This window comes from Giraffa tippelskirchi, chromosome 9 (genome assembly GCF_054371585.1).
Source record: "Giraffa tippelskirchi isolate mGirTip1 chromosome 9, T2T-mGirTip1v1.2.pri, whole genome shotgun sequence".
NCBI classification, from domain to species: domain Eukaryota; kingdom Metazoa; phylum Chordata; class Mammalia; order Artiodactyla; family Giraffidae; genus Giraffa; species Giraffa tippelskirchi.
The window spans coordinates 134,599,661-134,614,307 of NC_137283.1; the positions used below are offsets into that span (position 1 = coordinate 134,599,661).

At 37.9% G+C, this 14,647-nt stretch overlaps 1 long non-coding RNA gene across 2 annotated transcripts in view; it reads left to right on the forward strand.

The window, feature by feature from the left end:
* The window catches only part of LOC145521746 (uncharacterized), a 300,074-nt gene that overhangs the window by 211,985 nt on the left and 73,442 nt on the right, over positions 1-14,647 (forward strand). Inside the window, exon 4 of one of the 2 annotated variants that reach the window (XR_014065655.1) lies at positions 7,488-11,976. This is a non-coding gene — a long non-coding RNA (uncharacterized LOC145521746). Of the gene's footprint in view, positions 1-7,487 lie in introns of those variants that run through there. The other variant, XR_014065656.1, reaches the window with a different exon arrangement.

Genomic DNA, 14,647 nt, shown 5'->3' on the forward strand with positions numbered 1-14,647 from the left:
TTTCTCTCAACCTAATATCTTATATCTCCATATTTAGTCAATTTAATTATAAAATAAAAGAAAATGATGAAATTGTCCAGAATTTTCAACTCTAGTGTACCTACTGGTTCTGATTTTCAACTATGGTAATCCAGTTTTTAAATAAGACTGTTAAGAAAAAGAAGATATCATGAAAAAAAATAAAATAAAAAGTCCAGTCAAGAAAAAAATATGAACTGTAGAATGTGACTTTAATTCTTTAGAAGTTGCATATTTTTCTGTTCTTTGCTCTCTTTCAGCAGAAATATTTCCCTCTAACCAAAGGCTGGTGCCTTCTGGTACCTTCAAGTAATACCTACAGTGAATATGATTTCTTAGAAGTTTTTTTTTGAAAAACGTTATAAAATAGTCTACAGGAGACCACAAACATTCCCCTGAAACATAGTGCAGATTCTACGCAAGTCTCATGAACAGCCTACCTGTTTAGATGATCCAGTGGAGAGTTATGACAGTGGTTTGTCTGTGGAATTCTAGCCTGTGCCATTTAAGGCAGACCAATTACCTTAATTTTTTCAGAGGACATTTGTCTTTAGCACTCTGGTTGAATTTTTTCAAGGAGAAAGACATTTTTCAAGCAGTAAACATCCTTATGGATATTGGAGTTAATATGGAACTGGAATCATAGTCACCTGTGGAAACCGGGGCAATTTTAGGTAAATACTGGTAAATACTCTGAAAGGCTATTGGACATCACTCAATCTAGAGATTCAGATGGATTTTATTCAAAATGATTTTAGACTTTATATTTTAGTTGAATGAGGCTAATGAATAAAATTTTGGGTGAAAAATATTGTTGCTTTATTGCATCTTACTAAAGTTTTTAACATTCTGTATTATAAGTAACTTTTAAAAATTTTTTTAAGATATTCTTTTGTAAAGTTTATTTATTCATATATTATTTATTTTTGGCTGTGCTGGGTCTTCGTTGATGCGGGGGCTTTTCTCTAGTTGTGGCAAGTGGGAGCTACTCTCTAGTTGTAGCATGCAGGCTTCTCATTTTGGTGACTTTTCTGGCTGCGGAGCATGGGCTCTAGAGCATGAGAGCTTCAGTAATTGTGGCTCCCAGGCTCTAGAGCACAGACTCAATAGTTGTAGCATGAGGGCTTAGTTGCTCTACAGCAAGTGGGATCTTCCCCACCCATAGATCGAACCCGTGTCCCCTGCATTGGCAGGCAGATTCTTTACCATTGGGCCACCAGGGAAGCCCATGTATTGTAAGTTGCTTATTGACCCGGTTTGGGTAATGGGCTTACCACTTGACCCATATGCTTTGGGTGCTATTACTAGGTGAATGGAAATGAAAGCTGTGCTGCTGCTAAGTCACTTCAGTCGTGTCCAACTCTGTGAGACCCCATAGACGGGAAGGCAAAAAAAAAAAAAATTGTATAGTCTTCTAAATGTATTTTGCCTTTTTCTTAAGTCAAGCATGTGCGTGAAAAACAGTGGCCTTTTCTCACAAGTGCTGATTTATTTGAAATATTTGAATCTTCTTTTCCTCCCTCCCTTCCTTTCTTCCTTACTTCTCTTTCTTCATTCTTTCCTTTTCTCCCTCCTTCATCTCTTCCTTCTATCCAGGCCACACTGAAATTTCAAAGCACAATATTGAATGTAGAGATACAGTTCAAGTGAACAACGGAGACTCAGACTCAAGTCAAACAACAATTCATTTATCAGAGCTTTTTCAGTTTTGCGCTTTCTACAAAGTCATTAAATATCTGTGAAGAATCAAGCTATCTTTTCTTATAACAAAGTAGTACTTGCTCTTTCAAAATTTAAAAACATAGTTTTTCAGTTTAAAGTATTTTCCCAAATGTATTTCTTAAAACTTTGTGCTTTGCTTCTCTAAAGACAGTTATAGAGTTAGAAGATTTTTCTAACAATTATAGATTTTTAAAAGAAAAAAATCATGAAAATGGTCTAGGACTTTTAGTTTGTATCTTGTGCTCAGAGTTGCTTTTTTATTGAATAAAAACGTATTTCCTGCTATTAAAATTGATCTAAATTTATAAGACATTAATTATATGTATTTCTAAATGGTATCTTAAAAAACACTAGAACTTTTATATTGCTCAGATAAATAAGCTAGAGAACTTTTGTAACATGGCACCGTACCTTTTCCAGAGGCTATTGTTATAGTCAGTGTTAGAAGTTACATGAATAAAATTTTTTTGTTTTTCATTTCCTCCTCAAACTTATTGCCTGAAAGGCCAGTTTATATCATGCATTTCTTACATATTGGCTGAATTTGTTATATTGTCATTAGATCAGAAGGTGCTATATATACACGGGGCTGGTGTCCCCATGTATGATACATATGTCACTGACCCAGTAGAATCGTTCCAAAGAGAACAGGCTAAACTTGACTGCACTTAAGATAATTCACATCCTTTACATCCAAGCATATATGGAAAGAGGTCATTTTATACTCAAGTAATAAAGTAAATGGAGCTGATTTCAAACTATCTCTCTAAAATGAGGATGCTTATACAGTATCAGTCAAAATTGTCAGAGAAGATTTCCACTTATGCAAATATAGTAGACATACTTTTCCTTATTCTTCTCACTATGAACAATTAAAAGTTCTGGTCACAATGTACAAAACAAAACATAAGAAGACTCTGAAAGGGGAGTTGAGAGAAGTTAGACTGACTAGGGACCTCAGGACCTAAGAAACGACACATTGGTGAGTTCTCTGTGTTTCCACTTTTGCTTATACACCCCAGCCTTGGAGCCAGAGAAACAGCCAACTAAGAAACAAACGGATGCAAACTAAAAAAGTCATAGCAGAGGCCTACTCTCTTTACCTAAAGGACCAGGAATGGGCAGTCTAGCAAGACAGAAAGTGTTTAGACAGAAGAGGCTCAACTTTAGCTACTTGCTGCTGCTGCTTAGTCGCTCAGTTATGTCCGACTCTTTGTGACCCTGTGGACTGTAGCACACCAGGCTCCTCTGTCCCTGGGATTTTCTAGGCAAGAATACTGGAGTAAGTTGCCATTTCCTTCTCCAGGGGATCTTCTCAACCCAGGGATTGAAGCTGTATCTCCTGCTTGGCAAGCCAATTCTTTACCACTTTAGCTAAATATCACAGTGGGGAAAAAAAAAAAAAAAAGTAACTTTGGTCTCACTTCCCACCCTTGGTAAAGGCTGATAGAGGAGTCTAGACTTCCACCATCACCAGGACGTGAGGAGTGCCCTCTAACACTGAGGTGTTGTCAGAGGAAGTCTAGTGGAGCATCGGGACCTTCACCAATGCCCAGCAGTAATGAGACTCCACCTTTCAGTATCCCATGAGGGAGCAATAGGAAACACTCATGTCTCTACCAGCCAGGTGGTATAGGATGGCGCTAGTGGAGAGGCTGAATTCTCATCCATGTCTAGTAGTGATGGGGAGCTCCTCCTCTTTTCAGGAGTCAACAGAGGCTGAGCAGAAAACAAAAAAGACTTCCAGCAATAATGAAGTGATGTGTGCACTTCACCTGCCAGAGTAGTGTCAGAAGAAGCTAACTGAAGCAAATGAAATTACCAGGGACATTACATGATGTTAAAAGATCAATTCTCCAAGAAGGTATAGCAATTCTAAATGCATGTGTACCAAAGAACAGCACAACAAAATATGTGAAACAAAAGCTGGTAGAACTATTAATATAAAGAGAAATAAACAAGCCCACCATTAATAGTTGAAGATTTCAATATCCTTCTGTCAGTAATTGATAAAACAACTAGACAGGAAATCAGCAAGGATATAAAAGAACTTAAGAACACCATTAACCCACAAGCGCCAACTGATGTTTATAGAATACTCCACCACCAGCTGCAGAATATGCACTTTTCTCAAGGACCCATAGGACATATACTGAGATAGACCACATCCTGGGCGATGAAACAAACTACAGCAAATTTGAAATAATGAAAATGATACACAAAGTGTGATCTCTTGCCACATTGGAGTCAGACTGGATACAAATAGCAAAAAGATAACAGGAAAACCTCCAACCACTTGGAAACTAAACAACACATTTGAAAACATGAGTCAAAGAGGAAGTCTCGAGGAAAATAAAAAATACATTGAACTGAATGAAAATTAAAACACAGCATAAAATCTGTGGGACATAACGAGTACAGTTCTGAGGGAAAATTTTATTAACACTAAATGTTTATATTAGAAAGAAGCAAATATCTCAAATCAATAATCTACATATATAAATTGAATAACTTACACTAAATGGACCAGAGTCTCAAAAAGCACAAGCTACCACAATTCATTCAATATTAAATATAGAATTAGAATAGTCCAAAATCTAGTAAAGAAATTGAATTCATAATTTTAAAACTAATTATACAGATATTGAAAGAACAGTTCATTATACCCAATATTTTTCTGACAATTGAATAGGAGAAAACATTTTCCATTTAGTTTTATAAGCTAATATTATCCTGATACCAAAGCAATACTAAGATAATTTAAAAAGCGAAGACTAATAACCCTTATGAATATAGATGCAAAAATTCTTAACAAAATATTAGCAAATAGAATGCAGCAATATATAAAAAAGAATTATAGATCACGACAAAACATGGTTTATTTCAGGGCTACAAGACTAGTTCACTATTTGAAAATCAATAATGTAATCCACCATGTTAATAGGCTGAATAACAAAAAAAGTCACAGGATAATAGCAGTTGAGGCAGAACATGCATTTGACAAAAATTCTATATTCATTCATGATAAAAGCTGTCAGGAAATGAAAAACAAAGGGGAGTTTCCTCAACTTTATAAAGAGCATCTACAAAAGCAAAAAACCCTACAGCAAAGATACCCTTAGTGATAAAAAGACTAAATGCTTTCCACCTGAGATCAGGAACAAGCCAGGATGTCTGCTCTGACTGCTTTTATTCAAACAGTGCTGGAAGTTCTACTCAGTGCAATACAGCGAGAAAGGAAATAAAAACCATACATAACACCCAAAAAAGGTGAAACACTTAGGTATAAGCCTAACAAAATATGTATGAGATCTATATGGGGGAAACTACAAAATTCTGATGAATGAAACTCTTTTTTTAAAGAACTAAATAAATGGAGAGTGAGTCCATGTGCACAGATAGGAAGACAATACTGCCAAGATGCCAGTTTTTCCCAAATTGATCTATACATTCATTGCCACTCCAATCCAAATTTCAGCAACTTAGTTTGTGATTCTAAAGAGAGGTAAAAGACATGAAAGAGCCAACACAGAATTGAAGGAGAATAATAAATCAGAGGACTGACACCACACAACTTCAAGACTTACCATAAGCTACAGTAATCAAGAGAGTGTTCAGTTCAGTTCAGTTCAGTCGCTCAGTCGTGTCCGACTCTTTGCAACCTCATGACCCGCAGCACGCCAGGCCTTCCTCAGAGATACTGAGGATTCAATTTTAAACTACCATAATAAAGTTAATGTCACAATAAATGGAATCACATGACATCTGAAGACACTGGTGGGAAGAAATCTATAAAATTTCAAAAACAGTCTGTCAGAAACATCTAACCTGGCAAGGGCCTCGGATCTCCTCTTTCTGGACCCTTTCAACAGCTACAGTTGGGCTTCATTCACCCACCACTTAGTGTGGGTTGTCAGTATCTTCTTGTTATTGTAAATATTTTCCAGATAGGTGGAAGCCTTCTATTGCCAGAAGGCTGAGGCTGACGCCCTCACAGTCGGAAAGAAACTGTTAGAAAATGTGTTTCCCACTTGGGGTATATTTTCCATAATCTCCAGTGATCAAAACATTCATTTCATAGGGCAATTCACATAAGCCTTAGCAAACACCTTGCAAACTTCTTGGAATTATCAATACACACACACACACACACACACACACACACACCACACACATACACACACACACACACACACACACACACACACACACACACACGGGCTTCCCAGGTGGTGCTAGTGGTAAAGAGCCCACTTGCCAATGCAGGAGATGTAAGAGATGCAGGTTCAATCCCTGGGTCTGGAAGATCCCCCAGAGGAGGGCATGGCAACCCACTTTGGTATTCTTGCCTGGAGAATCCCATGGATAGAAAAGCAGCAAAGAGCCAGCCATGACTGAAGCAACTCAATATGCTTATATTTACATACATATACCCCATTGGTTCTGTTTCTCTGGAGAACCCTTGCTAATACAGTATGTTTAACTACAATATTACTTTTCTCATAATGCTGTTAGTCAACTTTAAAATAGTTTGTCCATTGCAAATAAATTAGCAGCAATCCTATGCCTCAAAGCCCCCATCTCAATCTATCTCTGACTCCGTCGGCTCTCATTTTTAAGTTTTCTCCAAAGGAAATGCTTTATTCTGTAATCTTAAAAATAAAATTTACTATAAACTGGGTTTGTAGGTGATTGGGCAACTTGGTACAAGAAACTGATTGGTGAATACTTGAAACAATATTGTTGCTGTGGACACAGGGAACTTTTATTGGCTTTGAGAATGTTGGTTTCCTCCTTGTTATGATTTAATTGGTTGTGTCTGCTCGGTCACTCAGTTGTGTCTGACTCTTTACAGCCCCACGAACAGTAGCCCACCAGGCTCTTCTGCCCGGGGAATCTTCCAGGCACGAATACTGGAATGGGATGCGATTTCCTCCTCCAGAGGATCTAACCCAACCCAGGGTTAGAACCCACATCTCTTTTGTCTCCTGCATTGGCAGGCAGATTTTTACCACTAGTACCACCTGGGATGATGATAAATAGGAGCATAGAGGAGTTCATAGATGAGGCCACGCAATGAACTTATGGTCATAAATCAAAGGTACACTAGCTGCCAACATCAGCCATCATTCTAAACACAAAATTATGCTTCTTCTCATAAAATTCTAGAATTGGAAGGGATGTTATAGTTTATTTAATTCAACCTTTCATTTTAGAACTAAAGAAAGGAGTCAAATAGTTCAAATTATATACTTTATAAGACCTGCCCACTCTTAAGATGAAAATGGTACAAGGATTAGGCACAAGCATATTGCTTTATGGCAAATGGGGAAAAAGTGAAAACAGTGACAGATTTTATTTTTGGGGGCTCCAAAATCACTGTGGACAATGCCTGCAGCCATGAAATTAAGATGCTTGCTCCTTGGAAGAAAAGCTATGACAAACCTAGACAGCATATTAAAAAGCAGAGACATCACTTTGCCAACAAAGATCCATATAGTCAAAGCTATACTTTTTCTGGTAGTCATATACGGATGTGAGAGTAGGACCATTAAGAAGGCTTGTATGTGCTAAGTCACTTCAGTTATGTCTGACTCTTTGCAATCCTAGGAACTGTAGGCTGCCAGGTTCCTCTTTCTTTGGGATTCTCCAGGTGAGGATACTGGAGTGGGTTGTCATGCCCTCCTCCAGGGGATCTTCCCTACCTCGGGATCTAATCCACATCTCCTGTGGTTCCTGCACTGTAGGCAGATTCTTTGCCACTGAGCCACCGGGGAACAAGGCTTAGCACTGAAGAATTGAAGCTTTTGAGTTGTGGTGCTGGAGAAGACTCTTGAGAGTCCCTTGGACTGCAAGGAGATCAAACCAGTCAGTCCTAAAGGAAATCAACCCTGATATCCATTGGAAGTACTGATGCTGAAGCTGAAGCTCCAATACTTTGGCCACCTGATGCAAAGAGCTGACTCACTGGAAAAGACCCTGATGCTGGGAAAGATTGAGGGCAGGAGGAGAAGGGGGCAACAGATGATGAGATGGTTGGATGGCATCATTGACGCAATGGACATGAGTTTGAGTAAAGTCTGGGAGATAGTGAGGGACAAGGAAGCCTGGTGTGCTACAGTCTACAGGGTCACAAAGTGTCGGACACAACTTAGCAGCTGAAGAACAGCAACACCAGAAGACTCAAGTAAGCAGCACAATCTGGTCCAGACTTCCATTTCATTCACCGGTTTCTTAACCAACATTTATTTATATTGTGTAGGGGATGCCTTAGGACAACTGACAAAGGAGGCAAAGAGCAAAGTTGATTTATGAACTGTCATCCCAGTACTTGCATGTAAACTAAAAATGGATCAGAACTTCACTACATGGTGGCCTTTAAAGACAGTGGTGGGACAAATCTTTCTGATAGCCAGAGCTCCAGGTGATACAATTGATCACCTTTTGGTGAAAAAAGAATGTCCCGAGATTAAAATCTATGCAAATTCATGGGTGGTAAGTAGCTTGAGAGGAGAAAGATGGAAAGATCAGTCATGGTACATGGATGGACCAATGGGAGAGGGCACAAAGTGTGAGCATTGCACGTGGAGGGCATCTACTCTGGAATAGGCCTTAAACAACCAAATAATCACAGTAGACAAAATGTCAATAGATCCACATCAACCATCTCTCTGTCATCAGAGATCACAGTGTTTGAACCCTAAGGCACAATGAACAGAGTCACCATAGTGTCCAGAGAATGGAGGCTCTGCATGGGTCTGGCTACATGAGCTCGTATTTGCTGAGGCTGGCAAAAGAGAACAAGACTGACTCCCACGTACAGCACCATCCCTTCTGGAGGCTAACCAGCCACCTGGTGGCAAGTTAACTACATTGAACTGTTTCCAACTTGGAAAAAAACTGCAATTTATTTTGCACACTTTTTGCATCTCTATGTATTCTAGGTTTGGATTTGCCTTTCCTGTCTGAAGAATCTCAGGCAGCACCATTTTCCATGTGATTACAGAAAGTTGAATCCACCCACGTGGAATCCCATATGACATTGCTTCAGGCTGAGGCAATGGTTCTTAACCAGGGGCAATATTTCCCCTCACCGAAGGGGATATTTGACAGTGTCGGCCGACATATTTGGTTCTCACAACTAGGAGGATGCTACTGACATCTAGTGGCTAGCTTCCAGGGTTGCTGCTAAACATCAATATACAGGACAATTGCCTGTAACAAAGAGTTATCTCAGGCAAAGTGTGAAGATGTCACTGTTCAGAAACCATTGACTAAAACACTCACTTTATAGCAAAGGAGGTGCAACCATGGGCCCACAGTCATGAGATCAGCTGGTCTTGTCATGTACCACAGCATCCAAAACTGCTGGCACTGAAGAGCGATAGAATAGCTTATAGATGGCATAGAAAAGGCACAAGTTCAAAAATGATACCATGCAAGGATAGGTAGTCATCTTCCAGGATGTGATATATACTCAGATTAACAACCAATATATACGGCTGTGCCCCATTAGTTAAATAGAATACATAGTGCCAGGGACCAAGGGATGAAAGTAAGAATGATCCATAGGAAACTTCTTCTTCCTTTTCTGGATTCTGGCCTCTCTGTGTTTACTGGTCTTAGTTCCCATATGTGGGGAACTTCCACCTTGGAAATGTAAGCTATGATTTATGCCTATATACTTCATACTTCTCATGACAAGGGGCCAGGGGGTAAGGAGAGGGATACAGTTTTGAAAGAAGCAATTGATGTGATCATCAGGATGAAGGCTGTTATGGAACATTGAGGCCAGGGAAGAATATGTTTGGCACTTGGCTATCTCAACACTTCTTTGCTCAATTGTGATAGTAAATTGACAAATACAGTAGCCAAGGTCTGAGAAGGACTCGATCAGGAATTTAGATAATCAGAGATACAACTTTAGATCACCCCACCAGCTCAGCCACCAAAGGCAGCATAGGTATGAGCTGTGGGAGAAGAAAATCTAGGATAAATCATGGAGGAAGAAAACTAAGACATATCACAGTTGTAGCCTCAAGCCTATCTGAATCCAGGAAGGCTATAGCTTTCTTCATTAACTTTCCTCTAATAAGTTTACCCTAGGAAAGAGACCCACCCCTCCTGTAGGAAGACCTTCAGGGTTTAGATAAAGCAAGAGGATCCAAGCTATGCAAAAGTGGACTGTAGTAAACATTGCCCAGGTTCACTTTCCAGGAAGGAAAGTGCTAATTCCCTCAACTGCTGAGTGTGCTTCTCTTAGCTGTCACCCATCAGTTCTCCCTGGGATTTGCCATCCAGTGAAAACAGCCACATTGTCCATCATCCTTCCTCCTGCAGAGGACAAGATGCATCCCAAGACTTGTTGTTATGCGATATGAAGAGCTGGTCTCCCTTCCCCAAATCCGAATATACCTAGAGAGCCATTCCAGACTCATGGCTCCCCTTGGGCTTGCCTTGGTTTTTGTTGCTGCTACATTGCAGCCCAACTTATCCCTTGGCCTGACTCTGCTTCCCTCCCATCTCACACAAACGTTGATCCTGACAGCAACAACCTCAAGAACTTTCTGTAGACTGGACTCCATCTCAGAGTCAGTTTGTGGGGAATCTGACCCACACCATTAGTATTTACATACACTGCAGCCCATGCCCGTGAAGATTCAGTTAAAGGATGCTGCTTAAGCTTGCCAGAACTTCCCTTCTTCCTTGAAAGCTTGTCTTTCAGATGGCTATTGACAGATGCACACTTTTTTTCCTCTTCCTCAGTTATGCCTATTCTCCTTCACTTTGGGAAATTTTCTGCTAGAATAGGAATTTTTAAAACTAGAAAGAAATGTATGTAAAAGACTTATCTTTTCTTACTTCTCTTTTACCTGCAAGAAGAACCCTGTGATTCATTTTAGTCCGTTAAATATTTGGCCTCAAGCATGTGTTTATGAAATGCAAAACTCACCTTGATCTAGGCTCAGATTTACCAGAGTCTCTTTTCTTTCTTTCCAACACCCTGACTTTGTTTATATCAATGTTGACATTCGTCATCTTCAAGAGATTATAACTTGGATTTTTTTGTCCAACAGCAGTGCCCTGTTCCTATGTTTTTCATTTCTTTTCTTGTACATCAGCCTACAGCAAGGGAGAAGCCAGCTGAAGTTAAGCACCAATGTCAAACGCTCACTGAATGATAAATGGAGAACTTCAACAGTATAATAGCCCAGCTGAAATTATACTGAAATTCTTTATTGGCCAGACCCAAATCTAAATATGTCTATTCAGCAAGTAAACTCAGACTGTTTCCTTAAATGCCAATTTCCCTGGAAAAACAGATCAGAAGACAATTATTGGTATAATTTCTTGTTTAACTGCTTGATAAAATTCACCAATGAAGCCATCTGAGCCCAGCATTTTCTTTGAAGGAAGGATTTTTATTTTTATTTAGATATTATTGACATATAACATTATTTTATTGAATAGTTTCAAGTGTACAATATAATAATTCAGTATATGTATATATATGAAATGATGACCATAATAAGTCCAGTTAACATCAATCACCAGTCACAGTTATAATTTTTTCCCTGTGATAAAGACTGTTAAGATCTACTCTCAGCAACTTTCAATACAATACAGGATTATTAACTGTCACCATGCAGTACTTTACATCCCCAAAACTAGTTATATATTTTATAACTAAAAGTTTGTACCTTTTGACTATCTTTTTAATTATGAATTTTATTTACTTAATAGGACTATACAATTATTTTTTCAATTTTGTCACTTTGGTTTGTTGTTTTTCTCAAAAAAGTGTATCTTTTTCATCTAACTTGTTTATTTTCATAAAATATATCACAATATTTAATGTTTCACTCTTCATTATCAAATTTTTATATGGTATCACTTACTCTTAGCCAAAAGAACTTCTTTAAATATGTCTTGCACACATCTGCTGATCAATGCTTTTTCTAGATTGGTAGATTTTATATATTCTTAATAAATTTAAAAGATATTTTTCCATTGCCTTCTGATTTTCACTGTTTCTGGTAAGAAAACAGCCTTCTTATTTTATTCCCTGTATTTCATGTGTATTTTTCTCTTGCTCTTTTTATGTTCTGTTTAACTTTGGCTTTCAGCAGTTTAATATAATAGGCCTAAGTCTTGCTTTCCTTTCTGCTTGGTGTTTGCTTAAATTTTTGTAATTATGGGTATATTTTTAAAATAAAGTTAACAAATTTTAAACAATATTTGCTTACATAATTTTTTTGCCCCATACTTTTTCTTCTTTCTTAGACTTCAGTTATACAAGTGTTAGTTCATTTGCTATTATTCCACAGGTCACTGATATTCTACTTTTGATTTTTAAAATAATTTTTATGGATAATTTGCTCATAATTATTAATAATTCTGATAGATAATTCAAAAAAGGTAAGCAGTATCAACAATTCATATCATACCTTTAGAAATAGCAATTATTTTTCTCTTTTAAACCTTATATCTCATTTTCTTTTTTGTATTACTGTCTTGGCCAGGAAATGCAGTTTGTATTGATCATAGCAATGATAATAAACATTCTTACCTTTAATCTTGGCTTAAAAGTTGGCTTAAAACTCAATATGCAAAAAACTAAGATCATGGCATCTGGTCCCATCACCTCATGGCAAATAGATGGGGAAACAATGGAGACAGTGAGAGACTTTATTTTCTTGGGCTCCAAAATCACTGCAGATGGTGAGTGCAGGCATGAAATTAAAAGACACTTGCTCCTTGGAAGAAAAGCTATGACCAACCTAGACAGCATATTAAAAAGCAGAGATATTACTTTGCCAACAAAAGTCCATCTAGTCAAAGCTATGGTTTTTCCAGTAGTCATGTACGGATGTGAGAGTTGGACCATAAAGAAAACCGAGCACTGCAGAACTGATGCTTTTGAACTGTGGTGTTAGAGAAGACTCTTGAGAGTCCCTTGGACTGCGAGGAGATTCAACCAGTCCATCCTAAAGGAAATCAGTCCTGAATATTCATTGGTAGGACTGATGCTGAAGCTGAAACTCCAATGCTTTGGCCACCTGATGCGAAGAACTGACTCATTGGAAAAGACCCTGATGTTGGGAAGGATTGAAGGAGGAGGAGAAGGGGATGACAGAGGATGGGATGGCTGGATGACATCACTAACTCAGTGGACATGGGTTTGAACAAGCTCCAGGAGTTGGTGATGAACAGGAAAGCCTGGTGTACTGCAGTCCATGGGGTCATAAAGAGTCAGACACGAATGAGCAACTGAACTGAACTGATCTTTAATCTTAATGGTAAAATATTTAAAATTTCATTATGAGGAAGGTGTTTGCTAAGGTTTTTGAGCAGCATCATCAATCAACCTGAGGAAATTTTCTAACTAATTATTTTGCCATTTTTAAGTAAATTTTGAAATTTATTGCTTTTGTTTTCTTCTAACTCTTGGGAAAATATGAGGCAGTAGTTATAGTGCAATTTCCAACAGTTTCAGAATGTCTCCATCCCTGTAACACGTGTAGTATTACATTTTTTTGTCCTCTGGAAGTCAGGTTGGCATTGTGACTTCCTTTGCCTTCATGCAGTATGAGCAGAAGAGATGCGTCACTTCTGGACAGAAGTTTTCAAAGTTGGCACAGTATAGTTCACCTCACTCTCTTTTCCTGTCTCAGCAATCTTGTGAATGTGTAGAGAAGAAGCACCCATCAACCTGGATCCCTCAATGATGATGATAAGCAGAAGGAATTTACAATTGATCATAATATATTACTTATTAATATCTTTTATTCCATAGCTTCTTTTTGTTATTATCATATGTTTGGTATACATAATAGGAAGAGCCAGATACGCAATGAAGCTTAGAGAATATTTTCTTTAAAAAACATTTCTTTCAAAGTGTGAAGTGGGTGGAAGAAAAATAATTGGGTATATAGTTCCTGTACTTGGCAATAATACATAGTTTATTAGAAGAAATTAATTAAATTCCTAAAGACAATTCTAGATGTGCCACATGAGCTTAAGAAAAAAAGAAAGAAAATAAATAATTTTCTAGGAGGAGTATACTTCCTGTAACTATACTATGAGCAAAGTATAAAGATACAATAAGGAAGAGCAAACTATACAACATGGCTTACTTATAATAGCAGTTAAATTTTAGGAATATAAATTTGATTCACTCATAGGCATTGAAGATTTTTTAACAGGGGAGAAACTTTGTCTTTAGGAAAGTGGCTAAAAAGATTGCCACTATATTTAGGATGAAATGCAAATATAGATTTGCATTCTAGAGATCTTGAAAGGTTGGGAGAGGCAAGGATTTTTATTTTTATTTATTCATTTATTTATTTTTTGTCATGCACTGCACTGCTTGTGGGATCTTAGTTCCCAGACCAAGCATCAAACTCAGATCCTCAGCAGTGAGAGCTTGAAGTCCTAACCATTGGACTGCCAGGGAATTTCTGCGGCAAGGATTTTTAATTGTTGCAGTGAGATATCAAGGTCCTAGAAGAGGGGATGGAAAAGAAGGAACAGCTTTGAGTTTTATTGAGCTGTCTGCATATCCATCTATGACTAGAGCTTTAAAAACCTAACATTCTTCACTTTTGTGTATTGCAAGTCCTATAAATAGAGTCTGTAACTGGATACACCTTATTGGATATCCACCTCATATTTTATGTTACTGAGTTTATAGTAGTATTTTATGTTACCAAGTTAGGACACTGACTCAGTGTACTAATATTCAACACAAAAACTGAAACTGAAAACACAAATATCTAGGGGAAGAAGGTTGGTAACACAAACTTCTGAGAATTAAGTAGGGTATTTGGGGGGATTTTGTTTGCTGGTTTTTGCCTTTTGTGCACAATTGGCTATTGTGATTTGGGTGCACTTGCTTATTCTGGTA